The 26,476-nt window shown below is 34.5% G+C and overlaps 1 long non-coding RNA gene across 1 annotated transcript; it reads right to left on the reverse strand.

Annotated features, from left to right (window-relative positions):
- Positions 1-799: 799 nt before the first annotated feature.
- On the reverse strand, positions 800-25,997 carry LOC148837436 (uncharacterized). Its single transcript, XR_016090793.1, has 3 exons — positions 25,877-25,997; positions 14,213-14,378; positions 800-861 (listed from the first exon to the last, which is right to left on the reverse strand). It is a non-coding gene; the product is annotated as an uncharacterized LOC148837436 (long non-coding RNA).
- Positions 25,998-26,476: the final 479 nt, after the last annotated feature.

Below are 26,476 nucleotides of genomic sequence, written 5' to 3' on the forward strand. Positions count from 1 at the left end.
GTACAAGCAGAAAAGAATATGAATGAGCTATATAAATTCAACCATTAAAGAAAAATTGTTCATGTTCGGGGTTGTTCATGGGTACATGGAAAAACACATTTAATAATATTATACCAGTATGAATAGAGACTGGCGTTAAATATTCTTTTAAATAATCCTTTTACATATTAAGGGAACCCCTCTCACTTTTCCCTATTTACAGAAGTGGAAGAAGAAGTGATGTTAAATTATTTAAGTATTATTACCATAGACCATTGCTTCCTGTTTCCAACACATGACTAATATCATGGTTTTAACACATTTCCATTTGAGTATTTGTTCTAAAAAAAACAATTGATCAAGTTAAAGGGAAGAAGATGATAAATCACTCTGAGAATCCTAAAACAAATGATGAAAAATACATTATAGGCTGAAGTAGAACTGTCACACTGAATCTACTGAAAATCTATTTGTATTGGAATTCATAAGAAGCTCATTATGAGGCTTATTATATTTGAATGAGAGACTTGGAACAAATTTTCAGTCCCAGATGGGTGTGTGATTTTCTTCTCTACAGCATGCAAAATGAAAGACATCACATACCAATCTGTACAAACAAAATTGTCACACCAACTGTCACTTTTTATATACATGTAGATAATAAACCATATAATTGTATTCTTTTTCTTTGTTGCAGTTTTGTCCGTTTCAGCACTTTGCCTATGTAACATTGTACTTGCGTCACAGGGCAGAACTCCAAGACACATCAGGAGTAGCAGGAAAATGGTGCCAGGGTCGGACTGGGAGGACCCAGGACCATGCGTTGGTTTTATGTTCTTCTTCCAGGTGTAAAACTATGTTACATACAGGTCCAGTGAAAACCTGCAAGGGGTAGGAACCTCAGGTGAAGACATGTGGGTACTGATTAATGTCATTTGAATGAGTTCTTATGTTTTATGAATAAGGCTTTGTGTGAGCTTTGTAACAGTTTTTTTAATGCATAGTGCCAGATGACATTTGGTGTGCCTGATGTTTACAGCTAACAACAATACACTAGCCTGTGTGTGTTTCAGAGGAAACAAAACTATTCTGGAGCATGTCCCAGTATGTCTGTCCAGGACTGGCACTAGTGACTGCATTCCAACTATCCATCCATTTTCTAACCACTTTATCCAGTACAGGGTTTTGAGGAAGCAGGAACCTATCCTGGTAAGCAACAGTCGCAAGGCGGGATATATTATTAAATTATATTAAACAATATCTACTAGAAGTATATTACTTGTTTTTCCAAAGAGATGCTGGACATATCAGCTCATTTTTCAGTTGGTTAAAAATACAGCTGTTCCTAAGAATCATGAACTAACCCAGTATATTTCACTATGATATATAATGTATAATGATTACAATTTGACTCATATACAGTACCACCTGCACACTCACATGTCTGATTTCTATTTCTGTATAAATGCTCAGGAAGAGGTGGAGGTTTTAATTGCATATGTGTACAGTTTTTTATTCAAAAAGCATTGGGGACAAAAATATTTTCAGTGGTAGCTGGTCAAACTTGCTTTTAGAGGAAAAAGCTTTAAAGTATTATTGGCAAAGCAAAAACATAAGACTACAGTCTGGAAGATGCCCAAATCAGAATAGAGACAAGAATGTGTAGCGGAGATAACAGTTTCAGCACTGCATAGAAATGAGCGCATGAGATCCTCAGACTACTGTACCTTTATGCCAAATAGTTGTTGTTGTGTTGTGTTGTTTAAGTATTGTCACGATCGTAATCCCTCCTCTTAAGGGCGCTTTCACATTTTAGTTGATTATGTGCACCTGCCCCTGATCCTGCCCCTCCTTATTTAAGGCGGGAACTCTTGCTACTCCCGGCTCTGCATTGGAAGAGGCAGCTTGAGGGCATAGGCTTCCTAACAGCGTCCTGACCCCGTCATCCCATTTTTATTCCCTCTCCCTGCACCGGATCCCGTTACGGTTTTTATCCTTGTCTAGTTTTTGTTTCAGCTGGATCTCCCGGCTATGGACTTTTGGACTGCTTCCTGGTTTCCCTTTCTGGATAGTTTTGGACTTGTTCGCCTGCGCCACGCCCACCCGAGCACTTGAACACTGCTGTCACGCCCCCCTATCAGTTATCCTATCCTGATCCTGTCGGTTTCCCTGTTGCCCTTCTCCAGTCTCTTCCGGATTTTACCGTCTGCATAGGGTCCTGACCTACGCATCGTAACAAGTATAAAGTGAAATATACATTTAGAAATGTGAGTTACAGCCTACCATAAAGGTGAGCAGCATTCTTGGAGCTTAAGTATACAAAGTTTTAGTTTCAAGATTAGGAAACATATGGCTATTATTACTTTCTACTATGACTTCTATTTTCTATATTCAACTGTCAAGCTATTATTTTCACAATATAATAAAGTAACTAACGACATGATGATTAAGCCTGACTTTTACGTGATAAATTGATCGAATAAAGCAGGGAGAAAATGCAACCAACAACTTTCAAAAAAATTTGAGTGAGTTTTCAAAAACTTGCTCTTATTTGTACTTTTGCTTAGATCACTTTACAGAAGTATAAACATTATATAATATTAAATATAAACAATTTATTATTCTTTTCTAATTTTCATTCTAATTTTGACTTAAAAATACAAAGTGATACTGTGCATTTCAGAACCTAAAAGTATTGCTAATCATTTCATATTCATTAAGCAATTGCAGTTAGTTTACACAGCATAAAACTATGAACATACTGCACATTACTCCAAATTCAAACTTACTTACAATACAGTGTACTTTGCATAATGCCTGTTCATGGGAATTTAAAATTATGTACTGCATATAAGAACTTAACTGTGCATACCACTGTGCATTTGAACAGTAAAGTAAATTAAATGTTTTTCAAGTCTACTGTTCTTAAAGTCATATATAGTACGCATTCCCTAAAAGCAATTAAAATTCATCTACTTATATGCTGATATAAACTAAACTAAATATGATATATGCACTATTGGGCATAGTGTTCAATCAATAAAAAACAAACTACTCAATATACAGTACTATGAAAGGCAGTGTAATTTGCATTTCTGTGTGTAGAAACAATATCTATCAACAGTAAATCATTCTAATTTGAGGATAAAGATTTTGCCAATGATTTGAAAACTGACAAGACAAATTCTCTCCTATCCTTTAATTATGTAAAATCTATAAGAATATCAAAAAACAACGTTTTCACTTATGTCTGGTAGTAAAAAAGGCTTTATCCTTCCACTTTATCCTAATGTCTCTTTTAAGCTCTTTAAGTACTACAGTATGTGCTAGCAGAGTCATCAAGTTGCTCTTCAGAAACTGCAGAGAACATTGTAATTAGACACATTTAAAGTACGAATACCTAGGTAGAGATAAACTTTAAGCATTAATGAAAAGCTTGAACTGTTAAAAACACAATTGCTGACAAATAATTGTATTGTTTTATTGACATCATTGTGTTCTAGGGGTTCATTTGTACTCCATGACTGAGTTTTATTTTAGTTAATTACAATGATTTCAATAAATAATTCTTAATACAAGATTATTATATTTGTTTCATTGCTTTAATGTACTTTTGGAAAGCTTACTAGAATTACAGGCTTCAAATGAATGAATCAAGCTTTATTTAACTTTAATACCTTTATTAAAGTTATAATCTTTATACCATCTTAGAGGTCAACATGTTATAACAGCATTTGTAACTCTTTATGACTATCAAAGAGAAAACCGAAACAAACGAACGAATCATCAAAATCTTTGTTAATTCTCTTATTGCAATATACTGTTGTGGCACAGAGAACCTGTGAATTATCAAGAGCAAAAACATCTTAAGCATACATTAGTCATTTACAAACACTTAACTGACTTCAGTAATAAAGTAGTAATACTGTACATCAGGTGACCTCTAAAATAAGTCATGAGTCACCTTTTTGACTGAGATTACTATATGAATCTTGACTTTTGCTTGAGTTCCAAAAGCTTAACATTAACACATTTTCTACATTTTTGCTATGAACACAGTTTGTATGTAGTTGTCCAGATAACCTGATTGTTTTGGAAAATTGTTTTGTAACAGAATCTTGCCTTCAAAGGTCAATAAAGCACAGATTAAATATTGCTACTGTATCTCTCCATATTTAAAAATAAAAGAGAGGTCAGTTTAGAAATTGTAACTAGGGGTTTTGATTTTTGGATAAGATGTTTTCCAAACTTTCCAAATGGGATAAAATGCGCAATATGAAACAACTGCACAAGTAAAAAGAGTGGCAACCTTAAATGTGAGGATGTGGTCTTTCTCTGATGATAAATTGTAAAACATAGTGTGAATCAGTAAAACTAAATACACACACATTTACATAAGATTTTGTGAAAGGAAATAGATTTTGCAGATTAAGGTGCTGATTATTATTTAATATATTTTAATAACGTATCTATAGTTTGTATATATAAATAATAAACCGGCCTGAGATTTCTAAAAATCACCAATAAATCCTGATTTCATCAGACTGCATAAAAACTGACAGCTGCTCGTTGCCCCTATTCATTTGCCCCTCTTAAAAATAATTCCGTCTTGGCTGTTGTTGCATTTCTTGATTTTCCATTTTCATTTCTAGCATGAATTGGAACTGAGAGTTAAGAACGTTAAGAAGCAGGCATCTGGAAACAATGAACCTGTAATGACGGCAGAAATTAGAAAAGGTATGGATCTCTGAGTGTCATGCCAGGAAAATATTTTCATTATTAAAGTTTCAAAATGTCTTCCAAATGAAAATAAGAAAATTGTGCTTTCTGTAAAAAAAAAAAAAGCTAACACCAGTGCAAATGATGTCATGCAGTGAAGCATAAATGGCCACTGCATTAAGAAGAATTTAAAAATATCCATTATTAGTTAGTTATCACTTATTTAAGACCCCCTTGTGGCACAGTCCTAATTAGAGTATATCACTGTTGCTGACATGAAACCATTTTCCTTCCCTATGCTTCATTAATATGTTTTATTTTCCATTTTCACTCCCCCCTACCCCTTGTTCAACCTTACAGATGCCACCTGCCTCATCCCTTGTTAGTGGTCCAAGACCTCTCCTCTTATGGACGGTTTGTTGATCTACAGAGCCAGGCCAGTTACCCCATTAAAGCACTCTATTCTAATGGCACCTTTACTCTGTCTTTCATAGAGTTTGACTGAACTTCATAAATGAAGATATGGGCTTCTCCACTTCTTGAGAGATGACTTTTTCAGCTATACCAGTTTTCAGGTGTTTTTCAATAAGTAGCTGTTCAAGGCTAAAACGAAAATAGCTCAGTTAGGTAATTGAAATTTGAGGAATGAAAGCCAGATGCCCTTGCATCTATCAAGGACTGGAGTTACTGATCCCTGCTCTTCAGGAAATTCCTTGTAAGCTAGCTTCAAGTCGGGCTTTATTTATATTTGTGCACTGGGGCAGGGCTTACTGGCTAGCTGAAGTCTTAAAAGCCATAGTCTTAATATTTTGCAAAGCAGAGATTTTAGTACTTTCCTTCTCAGCGGGGGATTTCTTTTCCTATGTTGTCGTTTTGCCAGTATGAGGCCTTGCTTTTGCTAAAAAAATGGAAATTCCCCATTATTGCATTTGTATTTTCTTGGCCAGTTATGCAAAAGGACTTTCTAAGAACCTCTGTTACTCAGACCAGAACATGCCAGTGAACTCTATCAATGAATGCAGTGTCCTTTTTGAGTTATAGGCAGTCAGGAGTCCAACAATTTATAAGTCAACATTGTATTTCCTTGCAAATCTGGCTAAATGAAAAAAAAAATGGAACAACACAAATATTGTGTTTTTTTTTTCTATTTTATCATAAAACCACACTGAGATAAATAAAGTAAACTGAAGTTCTGGTTTTAGTTTGATGTATTTATGGGGGAAACAAATACTATTTTATTGCACGAATTCTAAAATCCTTGAACTTACTGTGGCTGGAATGATACAGTGTATTAAAACAGTAAAATATGATGGAAGATTTAGATATGGAAATTGTACTGTTTGGCCTGGGCATAAATTGTCTTATTGGCTGACATCAGCTCAGAGAGGGGAAATGCCTGGCAGCTCACGTATATCCATTGGAAGGAATCTAAGTGCAACAAGGATAGAATGTAGGAGACAGTGACCCCAGTGTTGAGATGCTGCTTAAACAACTTACTTCTATTTCAACATCTATTTTTCATTTGAGGTTTCTATTAATTTGTTAGCACCTTAGGATGTGTCAAGCTAATAAACTAACCTAGGATTACAGTATATCATACCTGTTGTCTGGTATTACATCTTGCAAAGATCTAAATTAATAAATCTTTGCCCTGTGGTTGTTACTGGTATTGCTAATAAACAAAAGTACGTTATTAAACATGTGTCTCTTTGATTAAGCTAACACCCCAGTAAGTGAACCCCACGACTTAGTGCTGTGAATTAACCACAATTCCTCTGTAACAAGCCAAAAATGTATTTCCAAATAAAACTGCAATAACTTCAATAAAAAAATCATTCATCTGTTTCCTAGAATCCCTTACAAAGTCTTGAGTTAGCAGCCACTGCAGGTCTCTATCAATGCAGTAAATAATTTGCATGAAGAAGCCTGTCATTCACTGTCCAAAAATTGCTTCCAAATCAATGTGTGCAATTTTTATTTCACCATTTCCTTCATCTCTTTAGATACAGTAACACCACGACAAACATATGAAAATAGCTTTCAATGTTATTTTATTTTCTGTAAAATAATATTTCCAATGCATTTGGTTAATTTGTTTATAGAAACTGTTACAGTATTGTGCTCCAAGCTCCACGACTTGTGGGATAACTTTTTCTGTAATTCTTGAGCAATTGACCAATGAGGTCCAGCCAAAAAGAAAAAAAAAGTTTTAACACATGAAACAAAACAAAGATCGTGTTCCCCCTTAAACAATCCTAACAGTAGTGCAGCAGTGCAGTCTGGAGATCTGAAGAAAAACAGTTTTTCCCTCTCGTTTCTGTCAAATTAATGAGCCATACGTCATTACTTGAAATGACAGACAAAAGCAACATTGTTGCTCTTGCAGAATGAGCTCATCGTTAAACTAGCACTACTCAGTAACAAATTCCAGATGTGAAACAGGCAAAGGGAGTTGGAAATCCAAAAGCAAATAAATAAACTGGAAAAAGTCTTTTTACCTTTTAAAGTAAAACATTAAGGTCATTATGTGCTTGTGCTGCATACCTTTCTATTTTTTGACTGCCGGTGCAAATTCCTTTTTGTTTTCAGGATCATATTCATTTCTCAAAGCTCCTAACAATACAAACCTTCTGTTTATTTCAAGGAAACCTGTACTGACATTGTTCAAGACAACTCCTGCTACAAAAGGCAAAAAACAGTCTAAATTGCAGTTTACGTTAGAAAGGTCCTTAACCTGAATTATAATTTGACATAAAGATTTAGGCTATAGAAACAGATGATCTATAACTAGTAATCATATTCTGGTCACTTCTTAAAATTTGATTCAGGATTCTTAAAATATGATTCTTAAAATACAGATATGATGACCAACAGTCTAGGAAGAAACCCCTAAACATATGACTGACACTGTGGTTTTAGATAAAAGAGATTAACCTCTGAAGTGCAAATCTCAACCATAGAAAACTAGGCAAAACCATGAAACTCACATTTAATCTGGTCAAATTAGGATTATTGCAAAAAAAAAAAAACAAAGACTGTGTGGTCAGTTTTTTTTTTATTTATTCAGAATAATCTATATTTCACCCATTTTTCTTTGTGTGAGCTCAGTTTTTTTCTGTTGTTTGGCAAAATTAATAAAATGTTCATATATGAATTCATAAATCTGCTTCTGAGCAGGTTGGAATATACAGTAAAATAAGAAAATGAAACAGCATGGACTTTCTCATAACTGTAGTGTAAGTGTACAATGATAGCTTTTTTTTCTTGACCTTCTATGCAGTTGTTAGAAAAACCACTGTCATTATTTCACACCCTGCCCCTGTGTTAGAAAACATATATGTGTGTGAAATTGCTGACAGTTGATTTAAATTTACTAGCAATCTTTTCTTTTTAATGTAGAAGTAGTATTATAACACTTTATACTGTTTCTATCGAAAAAAAATGGCTTCCCATGCAACTAAATCTTAAACAAGCAGTCTAGGAGTAAACCATAAATGGCAAAAACTATCATTATGCATATTGAGTTTGGGAGTAATCTTAATCTTAAACTACTTTTGCTGTCCTGCAGTGTATGTACTGTATATACAGTATATATACATCTCCTCTCATAGAGCAGTTAGAAGTTGAATGTTAAAAGTGATTTTCAGAAATAAAAATAAGACCAGAATTTATAATACGTACTGGAGATGACTAATCTTTTCAGCACAATTTTTAGAAAATAGTTGTATAATAGTTAAGGCATAGTTCCAAAAATGTGTCTGCCTAGATGCTTTTGTGTATATTTTTACAACTGCAGCCTTTCAATTAAAAACTTCTTGATATAGACAATTACAGACAGTTTTAGTTTAATGCCTTTCAGAATATGCTAAATAAACAAGATAAGCTGTAAAGCAGTACCCTCTAACATATGAAGGTATGTGACATAAAACAGAGGTCAAGTATTACTTGATGTGACTGAAAGCTCTTTGTGTGCACCAATTTATTTTTCAAACATTTAAGTAGCTTTTCTACACTAACAGATGATATTGATACATTTAGAAAAATCCAAACTTCATTACAAATTTTGTTTATTTTTCCTCTTCTGAATATAAAAGGAGGCCAAACGTGGAGCTGTTTGAACAGCATTTGTGCCAGCAATTTATCATGTGTGGTCTGGTTTTCATGCTTCTGAGTCTGTGATAAAGTGAAGTGACAAATGAAAGCCATGTGTGGAAGAATATATAAGAAAAGCAAGTAGAATTACAGTACTGTTTTACAAACTGTACAAGCAGTTTGGGAATATCAGATGCAAAAAGCTAGCTAGACAGATTATTCTTTCAAGGAACTCTCTATTTCTGACAAAATAATGACAATATAACCACAATATTTCACAGCACGACCCTTAAACTGGAAACCTTTTTAGGCCCACCAATCATTTCATAGTACTCACTACCTCAGCTGGGCAGTCTTCTTATCCCCAGTTCCCACATCCACCCACAGCCATTTTCATTTTCAAAGCTACCTGCTAAGGGTTAGGGTTAGAGAATTACTGAAACCAGACTTTTATAAATAACGTGAATGTGTTTTTTGTTCAAGTAGAATCCTTGTTTTAATGGAAATTTGAGTTTTTTTCACATTTTTATTTTTTGCCCTTTTCTGGGTTTCTGGGTGAAACCAGATGTTTATAAGTAACGTGAATGTGTTTCTAGTCTAAGTATTAATGTTTTAATAGAAACCTTTGAGTTACTTTCTCATTTTTTTTTACTTCTTCTGAGTTGTGATAATAGGTATTAGAATATGCACTCCTATTCAGAACACCTTTTCAATATTTTCCAGTTGTGTCCATAAAGACATTGAAACTTGTTTAATTTTGCCCATTTAAAGAAATTGACAAGCTTCTTTTCATTCAAACCCTAACTCTAGGTAGGGTTACTCTAGGTAACCCTAACCCTATTATTTTCTCTACTTTTAATTACAGCGTTGAAAATAATTTGAACATCCCTATATTTAGAGTGCGAAATCATGAAAAGTCTTCCAGATTTCCAGCCTTTCCCAATTTAGAAAACAATCATTCTTTTGCCTTTATAGTTGTCATGATTGTAATCCCTCCCCCTTAAGGGCGCTCCGGCTCTTTCACATTTAAGTTGATTTTGTGCACCTGCTCCCTGTTCCAGCCCACCTTAAAAGCCAGATGCTCACTCTGTTCCGGGCTCTGCACTGGAACACGGATGCCTGGAGGCCCGCCTACCACCGAGTCGCCCTATGTCTGCGGCTCGAGGGCATAGGCCTCCTGTCGGTGTCCTGAACCACACGAGTCCGGGACCTGGAGCGCCTGGTCCCATCACCCCTTTTTTCTCTCTCCGGTTTTTAACTTTGTCATGTCTGTCTGGGATTAGATCACCAGGCTCTGGACTTTTGCCTGCTCTGGATTTCCCTTAGGACTCCCCTTGGACTGTTTGCCTGGACCACGCCCCCTCGAGCACCTGCGCACCTTCGTCACGCCCCCCTGTTCGTCTACCAGCCCAGTTCCTCGTCTCCTCCCCGTGTCTGTTCACTCCCTTCCGGATTGTGCTGTCTGCATAGGGTCCTGAAAAACGCTTCGTAACAATAGTTTTTTCTGTACATATTTGTTGCTCAAACATATTCATTAAATTAAAGCTAAAATGTTTTTTTAATTAAAAAGCATTGCAATCAAAATATGTACTAAAAATTGTTTCTGTTCCTCAAGTGTCCTGATTGATGTAAGCTGTAGGATGTCTGATAACTTACATTATGACTTTCTTTAAGACATGAATACAAACATAGTAGTATATGTATTTATAAAATGTATTTGTAGGAAATTTATAATTATTGAGACCATAATCACACAAGACTCTTTCTAAACTTGTCAATTTATCCTTTGCTGATTTTAACTGTATGCTTCTGTATAAACAAAACATATAATTGCACCAAAGGCTTTTTCAGCATTAGAGTATTCTATCATCATTCCAAGTATAGGGGATTTTGAACCAATACGGACCAAGAAAAATATTCCTCAGCTAAATCTTTAACCACATAATAAGAAGTTGTGGATTGTGGCGTTTGCTCATGTTATATTGTGTATATACAGTATATATATTATGAGTTGTGATTGGAACATCTGGAATAAAATTTAGACATACTATAGAAGTCTTCAAAATTACACCCATTAGCAAAAATATGTCTGTTTTTTAAATAATGGTCAGATAGGGACGCATCCAAGACAACACAGATGATAAAGTATTGATATGGGATTGGTATATTCCAGCAGATATCTCTACAGTTAACTCTACAGATAACTCTACATGGGTATATGTGTGATTTGTTACATGAATGGATTGAGAAACAGGATACTGTCATAATTCAAGATTAATGTGCTTCAAATCAGATTATAAGTTTCTGGCAGCATGGCCTCACATGCACAAAAAGTAAAATCTGAGCCGAAGTGACATTATCAATAAATAAAAAAATATATTATTTGTCTCACTGTTTAGTTTTTGTGTTCCATATACAGTAAAACACCCCAGTATATAGAGAGTTCAAACATTTTTTTATTTTTAAAAAAGATACAATTACAGATATTAGAGTTTAAACATGAAGGTAAATTGCCTTTCAGTATTTTCTGCTATGAAACATCTTACAAGCTGTCCTGAATTTCCTAGCTTTGACTCAAATGCCTAACTGTCAGGCTTATGTTAATTATTTCATGGCTTTCACTTGCTTTTTTAATGGCTTTGTATTGCTTCAGCAATCAATTAGAACAGGTATTTTCTTTCTGTTTTGTACCCCTCTTTTAGAAATACCAATACATTGAAGAATGGTTGCGCACTGCAATGGAGATCTGTAAGGTAAAGCTACGTACTGTACACACACTTTAAACTGTGGGCTGTTTGACTCCTTGTCTTAGCTTTGTGTATTAGCAAAGAAAACAAGTGAACCTTATTATAAATGTTGTTGCTCTCTCATGAACTACGGTTTTTTCTAATGTGGTGGTGTTATCTTGTGTTCAAAGACTACGGGACCATTACATTGTTTTTACAATGAGGTCTCACCTCAGTGTTAAAGTGAAATGTTGCATAAACGTTGCATGAGCAATGAAGACACCTTGAATTCTGCAAATCGGGTTGCTGAATTGCTGGGTTATGTCATACAGTACATTCCTAGCCTGAGAGAAAGTAGTTGTGTTTTAAAAGATTCATAAGTTGCTCTTTGCATTAATGTTTTCTTGTTTTAAAGTATAAAACTTAATGATATGTTATAAAAAATATGAAATTTGCATGTTAAGTACAGTATGTTTCTTAACCGAATGAGAATGTTTTGCTTTGGACTCAGCAAGTTTCCTTATAACTTGTGCCAAAAGACCGCTACTGATGGGTTACTTCCCTAATGCAACTGAAAACATCTGTTTCTTTGAAAAAGGAAACTATAAATTAATAGTCCTGTGAACTGAACTGGAAATGTTTCTAGGAGACATGCCTTTTCTCAAGCCCTCTCTCATACTGGAACATAAGGACGTAAGTTACCATATTACTGAACCTTTGCCTCCCACCTGCAGCAAAATCATTAACAGCATTTTAGAAAATGTATCAGTTATTTACATTTCAGTACAGAAACATTCTATAATCTCAAAAAACAATTTTCCTAATAGAGGTAATGGTATTGTAGAATTAAAAAGAAATACTATCTGAGTTGAAAATCTGTCGTGTACTCTTTTACATATTGAATAAGTAATGCTGTGGACCATATGAAGAATATCAGCAAATATGGAGGAAAGTAAGTGTGGATGCATGTGTTTGGAGGTGAGGGTTCAAAAGCTTTTTTACAGAAAACTCTATTGCTTATAACTTAATTGCTGTCTTTTGAAATATGAAATCAACAAATTTGATTTTTTGAGCTACATCATTTTTTCAATAATTTTGCTCACTAATCGTAATGGCATCATTAAGATTAGAGCATCACAACACCTTTGAGTAAAATACACTTTGGACTACCTCAACAAGTTAACATGTACTCATATGCTGTTAAATGTATACAGTCCTGTTGCAGAGAGATATCTGCTTTAGATATTTAGGATGGAGATGCCTCATTTGCATATACTATACTGATCACACAAATGGGTTATAACAATTGGCTCTGACAGTTGTTAGTCATGAGTTTAACCTGTCTATACAGTATGTATCTTGACTGTAGATGTGATAGTCGACCAATGCACACCAATATGCTGGTGACCCTGACCTTAGCCTCCTAGTTGTTTCTCCTATTTTACTTGAGCAGTTATAGTATTAGGGTTGTGCCACGGTTAGTGACTCTTTTCCCTTCCTTTTGTGTCACAAAAGCAGTAATACATAAGTATTGCCTTGCCCATCTTCACGTCTGCACATTTGTTAACTATTGTACCCAATATGGTGTGCTTTAAATATGCAAAAGTGCAATTCCCATGTTACCATTTGGTAACATGACTGTTTGAGCATTAACTACTGTAAATGAAATTATTTTCACCAGTAATTGGGGGATATTACTGTTTATTTCTTTGGAAATGCAGTAACAAGTATATTTGATGGATTTTTCATGCCCCACAGAATACTGTATTTCAAGATATAATATGTTAACAGAATTCTCTAAGTATTCTTGAGACAGATAATCTTATTTCTACTGTTTGACTTGTTTAATATTCTGTACCAGTAATCCTTTATTTTCCAGTTATTTCAGTTCATTATATTTCTTAAACAGTATAATACTATAATACTAACCCAGTAATGTTATATTAGTTCTTAGAAAGACCCAGCTGGCTGTTAAGACACTATGACATGTTATCCCATGACAAATGTCAGTCCTCTGGAGGGTATGAGGAACGCTACCCAGAGCTCTGTTACATGAACCATGCAATATCTTCTACTGTATAAATGTACTGTATGCCAAGCTTAGGCAATAAAGAAAAATGTGACAATGTCTTCATTAAAACAGCTTGTATGCATACAGTAGTGGTACAAAAGGGAAACCAGATGAGAACCAATAGTTATTATCATATGTATTTTTCAGACACACAGCAGCATGAGAAAGGGCATGTGTGTGCAGATGCGTTAAGAGATACTAGTTTTCTTCATAAAAATGCCTGTTTTTTCCTCTTAATGCAGATTATGAAGACAACACCCTAAAAAAACAATAGAGCATATTCCTCTCCTACTGTCAAAACAGCTTTGTGCATGTAAGTATGAGACTGTCTGATGCTGACCCTGCTGCATCATCACAGGCTGTTGAAAAAGGCGTTTAGGAAGACCTGACTCTTAACCGGCACTCAGTCTATAGTAATGGAATTCTTTTTATGAATAATAAAAAAGAGTCAGTGTATATGTAGGCAGAAGTCAATTATCAAAGGGCTAAAATATTTAGCAGTGATTCCGGTCTCTGTAGAAGCAATGACAAGAGCAACAGCTCAATACGCTGCATCTGCTAGCATCACCATGGTAACAATAATAGTAATACAGGCAATACATTAAAAAAATACATTGATACTTACTCTAATGCAGGGGGTTTCCTCCGTAGAGGTGTGCCCATGATGGACGCTTTCACTTGCTATTCCCTTAAAGATCTGATGATGCCTTTTCCCCTCAGAAAGATCCTCCTTCCTTCAAATACAGCACAACACAGAATGCTTGCCAGCAGTCTGCATCTCTCAGCAAAACCTGCAGGAGGGAGAGCACTTATTGGGGGGGTGGAAGGGTGGGGGGGTGGTTAGTAATTGGTTAATACCTTTCTCTACTGGTAAAGGCAATACTATTCTAACCTTGACTGTTTAATTCCCTGTGCTGTGACAAGGAAGATAAAAAATGCCTCAGTGAAATTGTTGACGCAGCGATTTTTTAAAACTCAATGTGTATTTAGATGGAACGAAGGAAGAGGGGATTTTTAGTTTCACTGCTGGATACGTCTGCCATTTTGAAATTCCAGATGACATTGAAGTACTGTACCAAATGAAGCACGTGATTTTAGGGTTTTACATTTCTTTCGAGTTATTCGAGTGTTGTGCATATTGTCTACTTCTTAGGTGTACAGTGTGTTGTGTATGGGACACTCAAACATGCTTTTCAACTAACAAGATGAGCATATTAAGAAAGAATGTCTTTATAATAATTTGGATTAAAAACATTAATAAATGCTGCAAAGATCCCAGTCTTGTAAAATACTAGCCATTTTAAAAGTGGAATTTTGTGAAGCCAATTATTGATTAACGATTGATCTCTATTAAGTATGTAATTATGCCTCATGTTACTGGTCGCACTGTACTGTGGGTGTGTCAATGTTTTATTAACTACAGGTATATCAATTTATTAATATATATATTAAGCACTTTGAGAAGCCACCTTTAAAGGCGCTACATAAAATAAAGTTTTTATTATTATTATTATATGACTGTTTAATTTAATTTAGTATATCTTTCTCTGATAAACAAAAGACTCAATTTCCACATACAGTATAGAGGATTTTCAAATCTGCCTTCATTTTCAGTAAAGAGAATGAGTCTGTTTTCTGTGTTGGGGGTGCGGTGAAATTTGGAAATTAAAAATGGAAATAGAAATGCTTCAAGGAAGGAATTCAACTCTATAAATTATAATAATTAAAAATTCCTTACAAAATCATCAAAAGAAAATTAAAGTCTGTCTTAACTGTAGTTGTATATTTGTTGTAAAGTGATTTTTATTGCTAGCCTTTGATGCTTTTTGGATTGTTTTGAGAGCTTTTAACTTTAAACTAAAGCTGCCTTTTGCCATACCTAGCTTTAATTCCACCACCTGATGTGTTTTGTTGAGAATGTTATAAAAATGTTCTATTTCTACAAATTATTTGAACCCTAACTGAAAATGAATATTTTTTAATTTTTTTAACTTCCCAGAATCAGTGTCACAATGTGTTAAAATTATGAAGTAGCCATGCTAATGTATTTTGTGAAGACAACCAACGTTAATCATTTAATTTTTGTGTGAAAGAAAGTTGTATATTAAAAGTATGCAATAATTTCAGTAGTTAGTATGTTTGTAGGGGTTTCACTGCCAGCACTTTCCACTATTTTGATTTTAAATGTAAAAGAAAGAACAGAGGTGATGATATAATTCTGCAAAGAATAAATATTTTGTCACTTATTTTTTAAACACATTTGTTATATTGTGCCTAAATCATGCATATATGCAGCTTTGATATCTTCTATATTATCATCTCACAAAAGTGTTTTTATACTAATAAAAATGTTGTTTTTTTTCTTATTGTTAATTCTGGTATTTTGAATCCAGGTGGCTATGAACAAATGCCTAAATAATCCACTGAACTGATGTTTTTCTTTTACCTAGAACATGTTTAAATTTATTGCAGAAAAACAATGTCATGTGTACATTGTGTTCTCAGCCTAGCTCAACATTTGTCAAAGATTATGCAAACATGACATTCTCTCATTTCTGTTTATGTTGGCAGAAAATATACACACTATATAGTACCTTTGGCTTAAGTAAAGAGATGTGTATATTAAAATACAGTAAAAATATGCAATAGAATATATTTAAAAAAAACAGCGCAATTATAATTTCCTGAACTGCAGCTCAACGAAACTGCCGTAGGAAACTTTGTTTTGTAGTGATGTGATGGTTGGAACTTGGGAATACTTTTGTGACTCCTTGGGATCAATTAGACAAAAAAGCCATGTTGGCACAGAGATTAAAATTATATAATATCCAATTTTATTATTATGACAGCAAAATAAAGTAAACCGACAGGAATATTAATACTATACAGTACATGTGAATCAGTCTGCTTTGGTACAAATACAGGTAGCTGTTCATTCACTCAGGGATAACAAAAATATTAACATCATGAGGGTACAGTAATAATACACTGACATTAACACTTGTTATGGTCAACTTCATAATTTAAATAAGTCTCATATAATGGTTTAATATATAACATTCATATTCTAAACGACAATTAAATGTCGAGATAAGGTTTGAAATTTGTCATGTGAATTTCTACTCATCCAACAACACACTGGCCAGGTTGATGGATAGAGAGTTTGATAATCCCACAAGTAGACAGAACTGAGCTGGGTTCATTCGCAGCTGTGTCAAATATTCTTCCAGTGGCTTAGCCAAAATAGTAGTCCTCTTGGTGTCAAGAAAAAGAGAAGATCTGCCTAGCTTGGAGCTGAAGATGACTCTTCAAAGGAAAGGTTTTTGATTGTCTTAAATGGCTTTCCAACAGATTATGCACAAAGTACAAGTGAGACAAAGGTGTGGAGAAACTGTTGTCCCCATAGGATGTAGCTGCTACTGCTGAATATTTGACGATACTTGTTAACAAATCCAACTATATTAATTTAGTTGATCAGGCAAAATTACAACTGGCAGGTGAGTCTCAAGATTTTTCCTGTGGCAGAGAATGTCTTGAGCAGAATCCTGTTTACATATGCACTCACTCTCAGCTTGGTGTCTTGAAGAAAAGAAAAAAGTTGAAACGCAGACACTGATGGTTGGCTATATACAGTACATGGCTAAATATTTTTTCAGATTGCCAGGCATGGGTTGAAATTGCAAAGCTGAAAATTAGATATGCAGTACCTTTAAAGGTGCTTGGTAGTGACGTTATAAGGTTTAGTGTTCTTCCCCACCCTGCAGGTTCCTTATTGGTTGATCATCTATTAAATAATTGACTGGTGACCTGTAGCTTTGTCCCAATCCAGCTAGGATTTCTCTTGGGGCACTGATGCTGGGCCCTTCATCACTTGAGGTTTTTAAAGATGAAACTCAATTTATGAGGTCCTTAGCTGCTTTTAGACTCAGGACCTGCTGCTTATTAGGGAAATCCATCTGACATGCATTCCTAATAGCTTGAATCAGTGGATATAAGCAGCACCAGGGTTGATGTCAATTCAAGGCTACAGAAACATTTTTTAAATATTTCCCAACACATAATTCCAAGTGTAATAAAAAAAAAACATGCTGCTGCAATACTATTATCAGAAGATTTTTGGACCTTGTGATTACTGACAAATCTGTGATCACAGAGACTATATGTCGAAAGTGTTAAGAGATGAAATTCAGATGTGGTATAGATAGAGTATGTTGCACGATCTCCAGTGAAACATATTACTTTTTTCTAGAAACCAGCTATAGAAACAAATTGGCACAGAAAAAAAGTATCAAAAGGTGCAAAGCTTGGAGAGACTTATCCAGAAACTGACAGCAGTAATTGGTACCAAAGGCAGGAATTGGTTAAGCCATAGGCAAACCAGGCATGGGCCTAGAGCCTAAATATTTTGGAGGAGCCTAATCAGATGTGCTAATACTGTATCTATTTAGATTTAACTCAACATTATTTCACACATCTTATTGAACATCAAACTAGATTAGATTTCCTGTGACATTAGAACCAAGCTATAACTTATTTATGCATTCATTTTGACTTATGTACTGACCAGTCTATTGCTGGTGAAGCGAGCCAAGATGGTTGCCAAGGACCTGGTTAATAAGTTATGCTTCTAGCTACTGAGAAAGTGATACTTTGTACTGCCTAAGCTTTCTCACTTTGAGGCATTACTGAAATATATCACTTTAAGGAGCAGCAAAATACCAAAACAATAATTAAAATGAAGGAATGTGTGTACAGTAATTCATTGATTGAATTTATTGAATAGCTTTCATTATTGAAAGACATTAAGCCATCTGTAACTGCCTAATGAGTAACGAGCAAAAAAACAATGGATTTCGTAAAATATAGTTATAACAATTTAATTATTTGAATGTTCTTTACATTTGTGTAGTTGCAAAACAATTAAAATAGTCTCAATGATTGTATATGCTAGATCCATTTGAATACAAAAATCACTCAGTACTGTATGTGTGTTTCTAAATGTAATTTAACTAGTTTAGTAGCATCAACATCTCTTTGCATCTAGAGATACAGAAGTTCCTTATAGATGCTTTCTGCTACCATTATACTATCATGCTGATTACTGATGTGAAGTATAGCTTCATTCTGAAATATGTCTCTAGTACTGCCAGAATAATAATAAAAAATCCACTGTAAAGGAACAAACTTCCTTTACAGTTAACAGACGTTTTTAAAAAGTCACAAAAGTAACACTGCTGCAGTCTGTTAATGTAGAGCGAATAGTGAATAATCCTTATATGCCACAAAGAAGTCTTTCTATTGAGAATATACAGTAACTATATTTTTTCAATGATACTGTCAAGACTATTGATCTTATACATCGCATCAAATACCCAATAATATTGATGGAAGCAAGCTGTCACAACTTTTATGTTTATATTTTGTAGGGCTGATTTGGTGTAATACAATGATTTTAAACTGTAATTTCTCGATACAAATTTAGATTTATTCATATGCCCAATTAAATACAATATTAAAAATAGTATACTGTAATCATTATAGGATTGCACAAAGCAAAGTCTTATTTGTCATTAATAATTAACTGAATTCCAGAAAACATGAGGGTCATGCTTATTGGCATCATCAAATATCCTTTTAAACAGAATCCAACAAAACAAAGGTCAGATAGCTCTCCACACACTGCAGACAAATGGTCATTGACCTCCATATGTGGTGGATACAGTACTGTAGGTATAAAAAAGAAACACACCAAAAATGTAATTCTACCTCATTCCTCTGCAGTATCTGTTATGATTACATGTATGGCTACTGGTATAGGGTCATAACCTGTAAAAAAGAGGATCCAAGTGAATCTTGCCATCACATGCTGTGAGACTTCTTCAGGATATAAAGTGTCAAAAACTACCATTTGACGTCACCTGTATGACATCTTTGAAGATGACATTAATGACGGGGTTTCAGATGTTTCTTCTGAGGTAAATTGACTTTCACTAATTGTCTGAACGACAATTAAACCATTTAATAAGATCAGATGAAATGAAAATTGTTATCTCTGGACATGCTTATCAGCATTATGTTTGGCATAAAATAACTAATACTGTACATAGATTAACTTAATTACAATAGTACACACGCATACAGAAGTACAAAGAAAGTGACTATGTGTAGGATGGTAAGGGCAAGAAGTGACTGACCTCAAAAGAGGTCACATGATGAGGGTGTACAGCAACTCTTTGTTACCAATCTCCCCACCAAGAAGCTTTAACTCGGCCAAAAATGGACTTTTCAGCATGATAATGATCCACGTACAATGTACAGGTGTTCTTTAAATTCTCTTGAAATGTCCCGACTTCGACACAATTAATCATTTGTGATTCAAACAGTAGAAGCTGCTTCAAAAATGGAAACCAAAAGATCTGAAGGACAATTCTGACAGGAGAAACTATCGAAAAAGAACTGTGGCTCTCATGTTTTCTGTACTTAAAGTATTTATGACAAATGTGCCTTTGCTATTATGATTACAGTATACAGTTATTAGAATTTTTTATCAGCAGCACACATTATCCAATTCACACATCCTATACTGTATATGATGTTTTCAGAGGTCTGAATAAATCTGGAAAGCGCTGCATCTGTCTTCCATCTGTTACAAACTTCTCAGAGATGAAAGGTGGCACAAGAGGTCCTGTAAATTTCTCTCTTTTGCTGGCTGAGGTAGAAAGGGCAGCAGTCACCTGTTTCCACAGCTGTCAAAGCACAGCCATTAATGACCACTCATGGCAGCAATACTGCCAGTCATATTTGCCAACTTCTTGGAATGTTTCTTGATTAGAAGTTTTGGGGGATATGATACAGTATGTACAGTACAAGTGATTATTCACATAAGGAGAACCATTTTAACAAATGTTTATTAGGAGTGTGGTGAAAGCTGGTAAGAAGTGAAAACATAAGATGGTCTAGCCTCTTTTAATATACTGTATGACCAAATGTTTAATCTAGCAATATAGTTTCAAAATCGTTTGCTTGCATGCATATGTAATTTCTAAAAAAGAATCTGGGTGAAGGCAGTCATGCTTATACACACTAATTTTACTATGTGAGGCCGGTGTTTCAGGTGATTTGTTAACAGCCAATCTGCCATTAGAAGCATTCTGTGAGACTTGCTTGCATAATGTTCACCATATTTCCAGCTCTGGCAGTGTGCCATCTTAGTTTTTCACCTTTAAAGTGGTCTGTCCTCAATTTTCAGACTTGAAAAGCACTGAAGGAGTGTTCAACTTGATTAACTCCATTAATCACTCCATTCTCAAACTTCACTTTCACCCAAGTCTTCACTTTCACTCTTCACCAAGCTCACCCAGATCTTCAGCAATGATGGTGCTTCTGTAAAAAAACACCTGCATCACCAAAACAGCAGAAGCCAGTCTGCAGTTTCTCAAACTCTGAGACCACCTCTCTCTCTGCTGGTGTTAATGAAAGGTTAAGTAAGGTTTTTGAAAGATGTGTATGGGATGCTGCTGATGAGTATTTACTGTAGATTGTAAAACTTAGACCTCTATAATAAAATCACCAACATTGTGACATTCAATGTGAGTCCTAATGTGTTCAAGTGTTCAAATGCCTCGAGCCACCTTAGGTAAAGATGGGGGTTTCAAATTTCAATTCCTTCATGCTCATATCCTAAATTCTAACATTTAAAGTTGTAGTCAGTTTTCTACTACTAGTGGTAATTTGAGATCAGGATAAAAAATTAAAAATAGCACTATGTCGATTTAATTTGATAACTACCAGTTTTGTTATGGTAATTATTTGGAAGGTGCATTACACACAGTGTGTAATGAATAAAAAGATCTATTATCCTTTTAGATTCACATTCGATGAAAGTTCAGTCTGGAATCATGAGTTGAATCCAGTTTTAAGCTATGCTTCATGCTGAATTAGATGGCATGGAAGGCCATCACACATTTGGACATTTGTAATGTTTTGCATCTACTGTATTATCAGACTGTCTGAAATGCATGCAATGTCTTTTACATCTTGCTTACCAGTCTTTTTCCCTCCTGATCTTCCAATTTTAAAATGTCAAGTGTGAAGCTCTCTTTGCAATTCTACTTAGAACTGACTGAGAACAATCAACAGGCTCCTTCTATAAATGGCATGTACTGTAACAGATGGCAACTATGGAATGTAAGCAGGCATTTTATGCATGCAATATCTACACTACCTATTGTGCCTGGTCTCATATTCTTATCAGTCTTATTCTAAATGGTTACACCTTAAAAACTGTCCCAGTTTTTCCTGAGTACAAAAATTTAAAAATGACTGCCCTCCAAAGGTTTTTGGACAGCAAAGTCAAAATTTCTTTATAGTCAAACTATTCATATTTGTCATCATGAGGTTAATATGAATAATTCAAATATAATGCACAGTTATATGCACAATGCACAATATTTATGCATTTTTTCCATAATGTTGTGTAAACAATTGATCATATACTCATTCAGAGCATAAAAAGTCAGTATTTTGGTTAATATTCTCTTTTATTTTCAATTGCTGCATCAAGTCTGTGACCCATTGAGTTCACCAAACTGTTTGTGTAATCATATGAGATGCCAAGTCTTTGGAGCTACAAGATCAAGTTCCTTCTTATTCTTGGAGTGTTCTGACTTCAATACTTTCTTCAGTATGTGAGATGAATGTAAATGCAGACTGAAATCTGGAGATTGACTTGGACATCTTAAGACTTTCCATTTTTTCTCTACTGATTAACTCTTTGGTTGCACTGGTGCAGCTCCATCCACTAAAGCTAGAAATATTTTCTTCCACATAAGCAAACAAAATGTTTCTGCAAATGTCAGAATTAATTTTGCGGTTGTCATTATTAGATACATTTTCAATAATGAAACGTGAGTCAGCTCCAGAGGTGACCTACATGCTCAGAACATGACATTACCCTCCACCAGGTTTCACAGATGAGATGGTCTCAGCTGCAGTTCCATCACTATGATAAAAGTTTATCTGGGTCTCATCTGTCTGGTAAACTTTGTTCCAAAACTCTCAGCGCCCCATCTTTGTACTTCTGAGCAAATTCTGAAGCATGTTGGAGGTAATGTCACGATCACAAGTATAAATTTCTCATTTGTAAATGAAAAATAAGATTGAATTTGCTGTCCCAGTTCTAGGGGGAGCTGTATATTTTAAGATATGTTAAAGTATATTAAGTTTTTCCTTCGAAAAGAGTTATGTGTAAATGTAAAGCATTATTTCTAAACGGCCAAATGAATCTATTAATATGTTTTTGTAATCATGTCATTATGTTAAGCTCTATTTACAGGTATGTCTTTATCTACATAATCAAATGTTTTCAGTTTGATTTCAATAAACTATCTTTATGGAAAATAATTGAAAACATGTAGCAAGAAAGAGTAACATTTCAGAAAACATTAGTCAATTTTAATATTAAGTTCTTTGTTTTAAGTGTATTTTTGTAAACATGATTACTTTTTGACAGTCTTCTATACTGTATACTGCCTTCAACAATATGACCCCTTATATCACTTGCATAAAATACATGATCGCAAAGGTATATACAGCATGTTGTTTCAGAGGTAGTTTCCTGTAAGCTATTTTAAAACAAACTAACACCTCAGTAAGTTGTGGAACAGAATACAGTACATGTCATTCTCAGGTCCTTAATCTCATTGAGCAATGGCAACTGACAGCCACAGTGCTATGCTAGACACTAGACTGTCATCTTCATCCATCACTTTCCCTGACAAAAATGTGGTAATATCAAAAAAGAATATACAGTGTGCATCACAGAGACCCTAAAAAACTTTTTGAAAAGCCCTGAAAGGCAAGATTAACAGAAAAAACAGTATGTAGTATTAATCCATCACATTAACCTATCAAATTATTATCAGCTGTTCCTTTCTACATGTCCATAAAGGTAAAAGTCTACCCTATGTACTACAAAATACAGATCTCTCAGGATGAACAATTGGCTTAGAAATGTCTCTGACAACATATGGAAATTTAAGCCATGTGCATCTGAGTATTGAGAGAAGGAGGTTTATGAACTGCTTATAATATGGAATCTAGAAAATGTTTCCATATAGCTAATATATTTATCTAATATCTTGACTCAGATTGACTCAGACTTTTCTTAACGCAAAAGAGTTTAATTCACACAGACTTCACTTAGAAATTCTGAACATACACTTAATTAAAGGAGACTTTAAAGGAGACTGACAGGTTGATGGCCTACTGTTATTTGTGACTTTTCTGATTCTCTGAAACAGTTCATGCATGTTATTCTAAACAGTAGTTTTAAGTTACATTCCGTACTATAACTATTAAGTACCTAAACTTACAGGTACTGTCTGTAGTATCTACTGTACGTACAGGTACTTATTATGTACCTACAAATCAATTTTTCCCAAATCCATATATTTAATTCTATGCTAATTTACATGTTTCTGTAAATTAAAGGGACCATTTTCTTTAGGTAAGGTGTGTAAGGAAAACATACAGTAGAATGATAAATAATAAAAAGAATCTGTGTCCACTATGAAATGTGGTGTAAAGAGCACAACTTACAGTTATATTATTAGTATATTAACCATTGCAGACCTACTTTCTGGTTTTAAATAGTGAAGTTACAATAAAGTTATGTAGACTGTACACCAATTAAATAATGTCACCTCCAGTCGTAAAACTTTAAATATACACCCTTAAAGTTCAGGTGGGAAAAATCTGAGAATTATCCAAATGAGATTTCAGTTCCCCAAACTCAGATTGGTTGTCTTTAATATGATAAATGCAACATGCATTTTGTGGAAGCTCAAACAATATTTACTAACAAATACTAATGAGATCTCTTAATCAATATAAACTAAATGACAACAACAGGTAGCAGTTCTATTCATACAGTTAAGATTATAATCATATGGATGATTTAGTTAGGTTAAAATATTGTATAATTATTACACTGGACAGGCTTACAGATAATGCAAAACAGAAGGATTAGCAAACACTGTACAATTTTGTAAGTAGCAATCAATATTGAAAAAGATGGATATAAAATTCAAGACTGTGCATACTTACACCTTACAGGTGACATAAAGTAGGCAAAGAGGTTACTTATTGAATAGGTATTTATGTTTACACATTGTGACATCTTTTAGACAATGTTGGAAAACAATACAAAGGCAAACAAAATATTAGGATATACACTATAGTTATATGGTATAGAATTCAAATCTATAGTTATTTTAAAATTGTGTAATGTGTTTACTGAGGCTTCATTAAGCATATTGTCTACAATATTGTGTATATGTGTACAATGGTCACCACATTTAAAAAAATGTATTGCTGCTCTGAGATCAGTTAAAGGAAGAGCAACCTCTCCAGGACTGTAAGGAATGTTTTATACGAACAGGCTAAAAGAGCTGAATATTCTTAATCTTCAACAGATTGCAGTACAAGGGGATCTGAGTCAAGTACTCAAAACCATCAATGATGAAGTCAATCTTATGGATTTTTTCATAATAAACAGAGAAACACAAACCAGATGACATAACTGAAAACTATGTGGAAGTGCTTTTAAAACTGAGAACAGTAGGCATGTTTATGCAAAAGAGTATGTGGGAGTATGGTACAAACTACTCATCCTTGTTTTTCAAGCTAATATCCTGACTTTTTTCACAAAACGACTGGATGAGATCTTTATACAGTATCAATAAGCTGCAAATTGTCAAAAGGTTAGATGGGCCTCATGTCTTCCTCTCATTTGTACAATAACTGTTCTCATGTTCCGAAACTACAAATTATGTTATGTACAAGGTAATGAATAACAACTTAAACTACTCGAATTGTCACATAGCAGTGCCTTAATTAACGTAACAGATTTGCAAGAAAAAGTAATTTCCAAATCCAGAAGTAAAGCTTTAAATGCAATATACAGTAGCAGATGCAATAATTAATTTTATAACATTTAAAAGAAATTAAATGAGGAAAAAGTTCTAAGAATATGAGTTGATATTCATATTTTTTTATTTTCTAAAGCAACTGAGAAGAAGGTTTTGTAAATCATACAATATTGTATAAACATCATATCATATCAGTCTGCTATGAAAGCATTTAGAACCCATTTACGGACTGTAGTTCAACAGTTCACTGAGGAATTTCAGGATTGCCCATTCCTTGAAGAATGTATGTTACTGATAAAAAAGAAACTTCAATACAGAACAAAGTCTATATCTTATCAGCTGAATTAGACAGTACTTACAAGTCTGGGATAAGCAGCTGTCCTTGTGTAGTGTAAGGCTATGCGACCCCTCACATTCTGACAGTTGCTGACATTTTCTTGCTGGGGATTTAAGGTTTTGCTTTGAACAAAACCACAGACGTGTCAGGTCAATTTCTTTTTGCTACAAGACCTGGGTTACAGTATATGGATTACTTTTTGGCATATGCCTCGATCGAGCATTTACAAACTGGTGACTTGTAGTCCCAAATAGAATCGTAGGATATCATCCATGATTCATAAATTATTACATAAAATAGCACGATTGTAGCTTTTCAGATTAATCCTTTCTATGGAGCCTTGTTTGTCAGGTTATGGCTTCAGTGTGCCCAGTGTGTAGGAAAAGGGAGATGGGAGGGGGCAAATGTGACAAGGACATTCACAGTAAACCTATGATATCACGGGGTGAAACAATGTTAGCTTTGTTGAGTTTCCAGCACAAAAGTCCAGTGCCTTGCTCGTTCAGGAATACTTGAACAACAAGGACTAGAGACCACATTAAAGTGAGCCCTTTCTCTGTAAGGATGATCTCTCATTCATAGACTGATGCCTAGTTTTCATCATTAAAATGTCTCATCTGTA

The sequence above is a fragment of the Atractosteus spatula genome, chromosome 3, assembly GCF_055471065.1.
Source record: "Atractosteus spatula isolate fAtrSpa1 chromosome 3, fAtrSpa1.hap1, whole genome shotgun sequence".
Classification (NCBI taxonomy): domain Eukaryota; kingdom Metazoa; phylum Chordata; class Actinopteri; order Semionotiformes; family Lepisosteidae; genus Atractosteus; species Atractosteus spatula.